The sequence below is a fragment of the Lithobates pipiens genome, unplaced genomic scaffold (assembly GCF_037356315.1).
Source record: "Lithobates pipiens isolate NorthernLeopardFrog02 unplaced genomic scaffold, aLitPip1_a1.2 Scaffold_25, whole genome shotgun sequence".
NCBI classification, from domain to species: domain Eukaryota; kingdom Metazoa; phylum Chordata; class Amphibia; order Anura; family Ranidae; genus Lithobates; species Lithobates pipiens.
In genome coordinates this window covers 50,863,792-50,874,488 of record NW_027507787.1, presented here as the reverse complement: position 1 = coordinate 50,874,488, position 10,697 = coordinate 50,863,792, and positions in this window count along the sequence as shown.

Genomic DNA, 10,697 nt, shown 5'->3' with positions numbered 1-10,697 from the left:
AGTCCTTGTTTTTCCTTTTTTTGTTTTGTTTCTTTTTGAATTTTGCACTGCTCTTACGCCCAATGCAGAACTATCCAAGGTGTGCTGTACGGGCTCATTGCTGTAGCAAACTTTTTCTGCAATAGTTCGATCAAACTACTAGCCTAGTTATGTTGGCTACATAATAGGGCATCCCCGATGTTTTTACTGCTCGTGTACTTTTATCTGCTTATACTTGCCATAATTATACCTCATTATTTGCATTTCTGTGCACTGTGGGAAATTTTTATATATGGTTACCCCCGAGGGGCAGAGAATGGTCTTCACCGATTTTGTTCTTACTCCAATATGGCTGTATCTGACGTTAGATTAGTCTCCTGGAACATACGAGGTCTCAATGACAAATTCAAAAGCTCCCTATTATTCAAAGTTTTTGCAAACCCCACATAAACGCATAGTTTTTGCGTTTTTGCAAACCCCACATACTCTTCCCGCAAGAATCCCATCTCACGGGTAGTTGTATACTGGCTTTACATCCTGGACGAGACAAGCTTTCCATGCTACCTACTTCACTTATGTGAGAGAAGTTGCCATTTTTTTAAATAAAGCACTGCCCTGTAGAGTGGAGAGTGATACTGGACCCCAGTGGCAGGTACATAATCTTACTACTGGAACTTCACTCAATACTTTGGGCCTTTGCCAATATGTACCTACCTCGACCGGTGGAACACGTATTTTATATTCTCCATCTATGAAAAGCTAGCTCCCCTCCCTTCTACACACACCTTATTTGTTAGTGGCTTTAATTCTATCTTAAATGCTGTCATTGATTCCTCTAATTCAGATCTCACCCAATGGGCTGACTTACCTTTTCAAACGAGGGGGGGGGGCGGGATCTGGGGGCCCCAGATTCTGATAAGCCCCCCGCCTGCAGACCCCCACAACCACCGGCCAGGGTTGTGGGGATGAGGCCCTTGTTCTCATCAACATGGGGACAAGGTGCTTTGAGGGGTCACAGACCCCCAAAGCATCCTGCCAATGTTGAGGGCATGTGGTCTGGTATGGTTCAGGAGGGGGGCGTTCTCTTGCCCCCCCTCTTTTCCTGTGGCCTGCAAGGTTGCGTGCTTGGATAAAGGGTCTGGTATGGATATTTAAGAGGAACCCCACATAATTTTTTTTTCATTTGACGCGGGGTTCCCCTTAATATCCATACCAGACCTGAAGGGCCTGGTAATTGAACTTGGGGGAACCCCACGCTTTTTTTTTTTTTTTAATCAATGACTTTCAATGACTGTTCTCTGTATTATGGCTGCCAACAATTCATTTATAGCCACGAGTGATTTTAACCACTTCCCACCCGGCCAATGCACATATACGGCTGGGTGGGAGCCGTCTACTTCTGATAGGACGTTCAGGAACGTCCATCAGAAGGAGCGGGATCGTGCCCGCGCAGCGGCGCAATCCCGATGCGCCCGTGTCACCCAGACACGGCGCATCTCAGATCGGCAGGAGGGCTCTCTGATTGGCTGATCACCAGTCTAGTGTAAACACACAACACACCACACAGTGTAAACACAGTCCCCACATATGTCCCCATAACACACATGTCCCTAATAATAAAAACATGTCCCCCACATATGTCCCACTAAAATCACATGTTCCAATGATTATCTGCACACATATATACGTGATCACCTGCACATATGTACATGATCATTTGCGTACATATGTCCGTGATCACACAAACCAATTATTATACACTTAACGGAATTTTTTTTTAACAAACACATGTAGCAGAATACATTTTGGCTTAAATTTATGACAAAATTTGATTTTATTGGATTTCTTTTAAAATAGAAAAAAGAAAATATTGTTTTTTTTCCAAATTTCCGCCTTTTTGCGCTTATATCGCAAAAAATAAAAAACGGAGTCTCGAATAAATACCACCAAAATAAAGCTCTATTTGTGCGGACAAAATGCTAAAAATTTCATATGGGTACAGTGTAGCACGACCGCGCAATTGTCACTGAAAGCGCTAGAGTGATGAAAGCTGAAAATTGGGCTGGGAAGGAAGGGGGCGAAAGTGCCCTGTATTGAAGTGGTTAAATGACTTTTTTTTTCCTGCAGAAATGACACTTTGTGCAGGGACAGTTCTAAGCATGGGAAACATGTGCCCCTTTACAGGCATACTATAGACACCCCCCAGGTACGAAATTTAAAGGAATATTACACTTTTATTGTTTCACTAAAATCACTGCTCCCAAAAAAGTCAGTTTTTCAAACATTTTTTTGCATTGATACATGTCCCCTGTGGCAGGATCCAGGTCTCCAAACATTTTTTAGGACAATAACTCGCATATTAGCCTTTAAAATTAGCACTTTAGATTTATCCCATAGACTTGTACAGGGTGTTCCAGGGCTTTTCGAATTTGCTGCGAACACCCCAAATTGTTCACTGTTCGCAGAACAGGCAATGTTCGAAACGAACATGAGTTCGACCAGAACTCGAAGCTCATCCCTAGTGCCCACATTATACTCATTCCCAAACCAAGCAAAGACCAGAAACATTGTGCCTCCTATAGGCCAATTTCCCTATTAAATTATGACCTCAACATTTTGGCCAAGGTCCTTGCAACTAGGTTGGTCAAAGTCCTGCCTGAGTTAATAATAATAATTTGCCATTGTCCCTCATAGGCAGGATAAACCTGATCAAAATTAAATTTCTACTGGTTTCCTTTATGTACTAAGACACTCACCAATTTGGATCCCTAAAGCTTTTTTCCAACAATTTGACTGCACTATTGCTTCCTTTCTGTGGAGAGCTAATCCCCCTTCAGAAATATTTTTATGAGGCCCTCCTATCCGATGCCCATATTGTTGCCACCCAAATGCATTATTTTACATTTTTTCTACATAAAACCTAATTTGCCATGTAGCTACCCACCCCATTAATTTGTTAATATCTTCTTGCAAGCTTTTCCACATCCTGCGGAAAAGTTATTGCCCTGCTTAGCTTAGTATCGTCTGCAAATACAGAGACTGAACTGTTTACCCCATCCTTCAGGTCGTTTATGAATACATTAAATGGGATTGGTCCCAGCACAGAACCCTGTGGGACCCCACTACCCACCCTTGACCATTCCCCATTTATCACCACCCTCTGAACTCGACCTTGTAGCCAGGTTTCATTCCATGCACTCACCCTATGGTCCATGCCAATGGACCTTATTTTGTACAGTAAACTTTTATGGGGAACTGTGTCAAATGCTTTTTCAAAATCCACATACACCACATCTATGGGCCTTCCTTTATCTAGATGGCAACTCACTTCCTCCATAGAAGGTAATAGATTGGTTTGGCAAGAACGATTCTTGAATCCACACTGATTACTGATAATGATAGTTTTTTTCATTACTAAAATCCTGTATACAGTCTCTTATCATCCCTTCCAAGACCTTGCATACTATTGATGCTAGGCTAACTGGTATGTAAATACCAGGGATGTATTTTGAGCACTTTTTAAATACTGATGCTACATTGGCTTTTCTCCAATCCACTGGTACCATTCCAGTCAGTAGACTGTCAGTAAAAATTAGGAACAATGGTCTGGCAATTACTTGACTGAGTTCCCTAAGTGCCCTTGGGTGCAAGCCATCCGGTCACGGTGATTTTAATGTTACGTTTCCCAAGTCTAATTATAATTCTGTCCTCTGTTAGCCATGTGGGTTCTTTCCTGTGACGTGTCGTGAGGATGAGCACTGCAGTTTTGGTTACAAAAGCCCATGATTCTCTCGTGAAAACTAAGGAGAAGAATAAATTCAATACCTTCGCCATCTCCCCATCGTGTGTAACCAGATGTCCTTCCTCATTCTTTATGGGGCCAATATGGTCTGTCCTCCCTTTTTAACTGTTTACCTACTTAAAGAATTTCTTGGGATTTTTTATTTTTTGCTCTCCCCTGCTACGTGTCTTTCGTGTTCTATCTTAGCCATCCTAATTGCACCCTTACGTTTCTTGTTGCATTCTTTATAAAGTCTGAATGCTGATGATCTCTCAACCGTGTATTTTTTGAAGGCCCTCTCCTTTGCTTTTATATGTATTTTTACATTGGAGTTAAAGGGGTTGTAAAGGTAAATGTTTTTTCACCTTAATGCATTCTATGCATTAAGGTGAAAAAACATCTGACACTGCCTGTGCCCCCAGCCCCCCCATTTTACTTACCTCACCCCTCGAAAATCCCGCGCTCGTCCCCCGACGTCCTTTCCACCGTTCAGCCTGGCCGCTGATTGGCTGGAGTGGATGGATGGAAAGCAGCGCAGCCATTGGCTTGCGCTGCTGTTAATCACATCCACTGACGTGGAGCGCCGGGGGCGGGGCCGTGTGATACAGCGAGCGGCTATAGCCGCCAGCTGTATCACGGGAGCGCACCCGCAGATGCTTCTCACCATGCGAGGGAGCTCGCATGAACGTGAGAAGCACCTGCGGGAGGAAGCTGAGACAGCCGCCGGGGGACCCCAGAAGAGCAGGTTGGGGGGCCACTCTGTGCAAAACGAGCTGCACAGTGGAGGTAAGTATAACATGTTTGTTATTTAAAATAAAAAATAAAAATCACTTTACAATCCCTTTAAGCCATCCGGGACTTTTGTTCACTTTAAAATGTATTACCCAATGGGATGTACTGGCTAATGCGCTTTATTTAATATGCTCTTAAAGTGAACCCATCTCGCTTCCGTGTTCTTTGTTCCTAAGATTTTATCCCAATGTATGCCTTCTAGCAAGGTTCGTAGTTTAGGGAAGTTGGCTCTTTTGAAATTCATTGTCTTTGTATTCCTCCTTATGTTTCCTATTTGTGTGATTTATACTGAAGCCAATTGACCTGTGATCGCTGTTTCTTAAATTTCCCTGTATTTCCACATCCGTGATTAGGTCTGTATTGTTGGTAATCAGTAGATCTAGTAACCCTTTATTTCTAGTTGGTGCACCTACCACCTGACGCATGAAATTGTCCTGCAAGACAATGACTGGCTTCACATGACATTGCTGGTGGTTGAAGTCCTTAAATCTGGCTGTAAACATGAGATGACAGTGATCCCATTTTCACCTAGATCTGGTAACCCTCTCATATGTATTGTGGCTGGGATTGCCTGTCAGATAACTAGTGTACACAGTATTATTATATAAGTCTCCATTTACACATGTGAAAACATCTTCTCTGTGGCAAGTCAACACTGACTGGAGTACATGAATGGTATGCCATCTGATTTATTTATAAAAGCGATAACAACATGTGCATTTTAGGTATTTTTATTTGTATACATTTAGGAGCTGTTGCTGCAGCTCTATGGCTAGGTTCACACATATGCGAGTTGGGGAACATGTGCTAATTGGAAGGGTTCCCAGACCCACAGGCAAAACGTGCTGCTTTTTGCAGATGTGCAGGTGTCATTAATTCTTAACACCCCCATGCATTCGAAAATGCGGTGCACTGCATTTTTCTGTTGCGTGAAACTACGTGATGTCAAAGCACAAAGGGTTGGGGACTTTTTCTCTGCATTTCCTGCAACTTTAGAGAACTCTGTGTCTTTCTTTTCTGTGCCCCTGTTCTCGTTTGCATTTAGCTCTGCAAGGCCACATACAAGACTGCCAAGCAAGTCTGCTTTAAGTAAACAAGCCAAGTGTATTATATGTGTGAGTATTGGGAGGGATTACCTCAGTATATAATTACATACCACCTCAGCCAGGGCCACCTACCCTAAAGATATATTACCCCCCCTCCCCTTTTTCTATACATTTTTTTTTTTTAGTTACCTTGTATGTACCCACACCCTGACTCATGTACTAACGGTGGCTACTTCCTGGTTCAAGAGGCCCAGGTGGTTGGTTTCTTCCCCTCTCACCTTTTGGGGGGATTCTTGCGGTCTACGGCACAAGTGAGTTTAGATACATTATTTATATACATTAAATTTATTGCAGCAATTTAGTTTTTACTGTTATGATTGTAAGTTGTTCCGTAAAAAATACAGTTACTAAAAATATTTTTTCATATATAGAAATATTCCAACTCCTGAATAAGCAACGGATTTATCCGTGAAACATGTAGAGCAGAACTGTTTGTAATCAATTACTGGAGAAGTGAAATCCCAACCAAGAGGATACACCTGTGTGAATGCACCTTCAGTATTGTCACACAGTAAAATGATATCCAGTTTGTACATTAGGGGAACCACTAGCAGTCCAGTTTTTATGTTTGACGCTATATATGTACTATAATATTGTGATATATATGTAGATTAAGACATTACATACGTGCCCTTAAAGTCCATCTTTTCAAACATTGCAAATTCTACATACCCTATAGGACGTGGTACATTTTTATTGTTTAGGTGCCTCACTGCCACCTAAAGGCACCAACCAAATTTCCATTTTCTTTCAACAATGGCTTCCTTTTTTGCCAGTCCTACTTCCTCTTTGTTTCACTGCAAAGGTAAAACATAATGGGCTACTATGCATCGCATAGTAGCCCATTATGTGTCACTTAGCTGACACAGGAGCCAGCGATGTCACCGTTGCCCCCTCTTCCATGGAGCGTTCATCTTCTTTCTGGGTATCGTGGCTCCAATGCTGCGATTGGCCAGGGGCTGCGATGACCTCACTCCCATGCATGCGCACAGGAGCCTCCACTAACAGCAGCATGCTCAGTGCGCCTACGTGCCGCTGTCAAATATCTCCTAAACCGTGTAGGTTTAGGAGATATGTCTTGGACCTACAGGTTAAGCCTTAATCTAGGCTTACCTGTGGGTCATTTACAACCACTTTAAAGGTCAGATTTGTCGAGTGCATGACTAATAGTTGTCCTATGGATAGATTCTCCTTCCTGAGCTGTGGATCTCTGCAGCTCCTCCAAAGTTACCATGGGCCTCTTGGCTGCTTCTCTGATTAATGCTCTCCTTGCCCGGCCTGTCAGTTTAGGTGGACGGCCATGTCTTGGTAGGGTTGCAGTTGTGTCATACTCTTTCCATTTTTGGATGATGGCTTGAACAGTGCTCTGTGAGATGTCCAAAGCTTAGGATATTTTTTATAACCTAACCCTTCATTAAACTTCTCTACAACTTTGCTTCTGAACTGTCTGGTGTGTTTCTTGGCCTTCATGATGCTGTTTGTTCACTAGGGTTCTCTAACAAATCTCTGAGGGCTTCACAGAACAGCTGTATTTATACAGAGAAATTACACACAAGGTGGACTCTATGTACTAATTAGGTGACTTCTGAAGGTAAATGGTTCCATTATATTTTAGTTAGGGGTATCAGAGTAAAGCGGGCTGAATACAAATGCACACCACACTTTTATTTGTAAAAAAAAAAAAAAAAAAAAAAAAAATGAAAACCATTTATCATTTTCCTTCCACTTCACAATTATGTGCCACTTTCTGTTGGTCTATCACATAAAATCCCAATAGATTTATGTTTTAATTGTAACATGACAAAATGTGGAAAATGTCAAGGGGTATGAATACTTTTTCAAGGCACTGTACTTGGACTGTATGATGTAGGGCAAAGTAAGATCAACATGGTACCTTTTATGAAGCCTGCACTTATCCCTCCATGTACAACCAGTGATCAGTTTATATAACTGGTCTACACAATGACAATGGTTGTCCACTGGGATGCACACCAGCCCCTATGGGAAGAAATACTAGTGTGCTGAAACACACAGGACTAATGAAATGTGCCCTAAATTATGTACATAGGTAGCCCTCCCTTAAAAAGGAAGTAAAGGCAGTTTAAAAAAAAAAATACAACCCAGAAGGCAAAGGCATAATGAGCTAGTATGCATAGCATACTAGCTCATTATGAATAACTTACCTGAGAACGAAGCCCCCAAAGCGGTCCTCCGCCTTCATGTTCGCCGCTGCCATGTATCTCGGAGTGACTTCCAGGTCTCGCTGTGATTCGCCGGAGCCGCGATGACGTCACTCCCGCGCATGCGCATGGGAGCCGAGACGAGTGGCATATCGGCGTGATCTGTGGCCTGCCCAGTGCGCCGCTGCCTACGGCGCATGCGCCGTAGACAGCGGTCGCTGTCTTTTTGTAAATATCTCCTAAACTGTATAGGTTTAGGAGATATTTCTTGGACCTACAGGTAAGCCTTAATCTAGGCTTACCTGTAGGTCAAAGTGGTTTGTAAGGGTTTACAACCACTTTAAGGGCAGAACTACGGTGTGCTGGAAAACACAGAGGGTTGCTGCAAGCTCAACACTGAAGTGGAAGGAGACAGCAGCTGGTGGAGGATGCAGGCATGCACTGATTCGGCCCTGCCGAAGGCTTCCTACCTACAGACAGGAGTGGCAGGGGTGCGAGACAGCACAGGCAGTCTTTGGTCATTTATCTGCCAGATTGATCCCCACTTCCAGGTGATGGCAATCCCAAGTACTACTGAATATCTAGAAACAACTAATAATGTACACATTTGAAAAAAACAAGGGGGAAAACAAATTCATAGAACTGTGGGTGGGATAGAGGTGCATAGACACTAATCCATATGTGTCACCAGGTACAGCGCATGCACCTATACTTACTGGTAACAAACAATACAATGCTTGACTATTGCTTTCAGACACCACACATAAAGAAAATATAATATAATAAAATATACCACCTTCAAAACCAACCTCCAGATACAAAGGAAAATAATAAAAAGATGTACATACATATAAAAACGAGGGATGCACTGATCCCATTTTTTTACAATGAGTACAAGTATCGATACTTTTTTAATACTCGCCGATACCATTTACCGCTACTGTTTTGTAGTAACTTCAGCTGTACAAAGCATTGAAAAGTTATTTACAAATGAAATTATTTAATTAATTACATTTAATCAATTAATAGATTTTTTTTTTAATTTAGCACTTTTTCAATGTGAAATGTGTAAATATGTTAATATATATGTGTAAAAATATTCACTAACAAAGCAAGCAAAAAAAAAAAAAGTTTTAATTGTTTATCGTTTATAAAACAAGAGCAAAGAACAAAAGAAAAAAAGCAGGGAAATAATAATTAAATGGAGGAGAATAGGGAGTTAATTAAGGCTGATTAGCGTAAATTAAGGGTTATTAAGGGGTTAAACAGAGGAACATTTGCAGATGAAGAAACAGAAATATACAAAAAGGAACAGTGTTTCTTTTTATTTTAGTGTTTCAGGGCTGAGCAATGTTGATAATAAACATTGTCGGCTGCTTTTTTTTTTTGACAGCTCCAATTGCCGGACTTCTTTAACACTGGGAGACCCACTGACAGCTCAAAGAGCCGAGCCTGAAAGTATTGGTTTCAGGTATGCATTTGCATGAATACCGATACTTGTGAAAATACTCCGTATCGGTGCAACCCTAATAAAAACAATGTATTTAGAAAGCTAAAAAAAAGTATCGGTATAAATAGATAAAAAGAAATACCTTAATTTTATTAGATTAAAAAATATATAATATTACACTTTTGGAGGTATCTGGAGGTTGGTTCTGAAGATGGTATATTTTATGTCCGGCCGAGCACTGGTAGGGGGAGTTTTCATTCTTCTCTGACTGTCCTACGAGGCTGACTGACCCCTGACCCACTGTCTGGACAGTGCTGATTGGCCCTGTGCCGATCACATGCACAAAAAACTCTCTCGCAATACACACCAAACTGAGCATGTGCAGAGTGCCCCCTAAGCTATCAGGAGATGGATTGGGGACTGTGGAAGAAGGGGGGGACAGAGAAGATGAGATGAAACAGCCTTTTTACACAATTTGGAGGATGAACCCCTTAGGATCCACAGTGAGTATAACAAGCATGCATTACTGTAATCACTGTAGTTACAATCACAATCCATTCAATCAGTGTGTACTGTTGTGATTAGCTGTGTTTTGCCACAGCTAATCACATAGTGCAGATTGGCTCTGTCTGTACCATGTGATCACTGTGACCAATCACAGATATGAACACAATAGTACACAATAAATGGACATAAGACAAGTATTTGGCGCAAATCAAAGATATTAGGTTCCCACTTGAAAAAAAGGGAGTCTATAAGGTTACATATGGTGAGTGCAGGGAATGCACTACTTTGTCCAGACCAAAAAAAGGAGGGAATAAATGTTCTTTAGTTCATGGAGAGGGGGAGGGGAAAAGGGATGGGGAGGGGGGGATGGATCCGCATGCAGGGCTGCCACCTTAAAAGAGCTGAAACTTGAGCTCCTGGATTGCTGTAGATAAAGGAGAAAAAGGAGAGAAAGGGGCGCCTCTGGGTGCAGATTTTTTTAAAAGGTTTTATTTTCAGTGTAAAAAACATAAAATTTTGCACTCACATTTAGTAGGCAAAAAGTAAGCATTAAACACCAGGGGTCATCTGGTATATCTGATTTTTGGGACGTCAGCCAGTGGTCCGGTCCACATCTGTCATCTCATCGCGTTGTTCCTGTTCCTCTCACATGCTGTCCACTGCAGGTGTTTTGTATGAAGCAGCCGGCTTGTGGTGGACACGAGATGTGCGGTCTTCAAAACGAGGCTTGGGAGGCAGAGACGACCAGGGCGCGGGGCTGTGACGTCAGCGGGTATGCGACGCGTTTCTTGAGCGTGCGGGTCGAGATTGTCGGACGACCGCGCTCTTTCATCAGGCAGAATCAGGTGATTCTGCCTGATGAAAGAGCGCGGTCGTTTTGAAGACCGCACATCTCGTGTCCA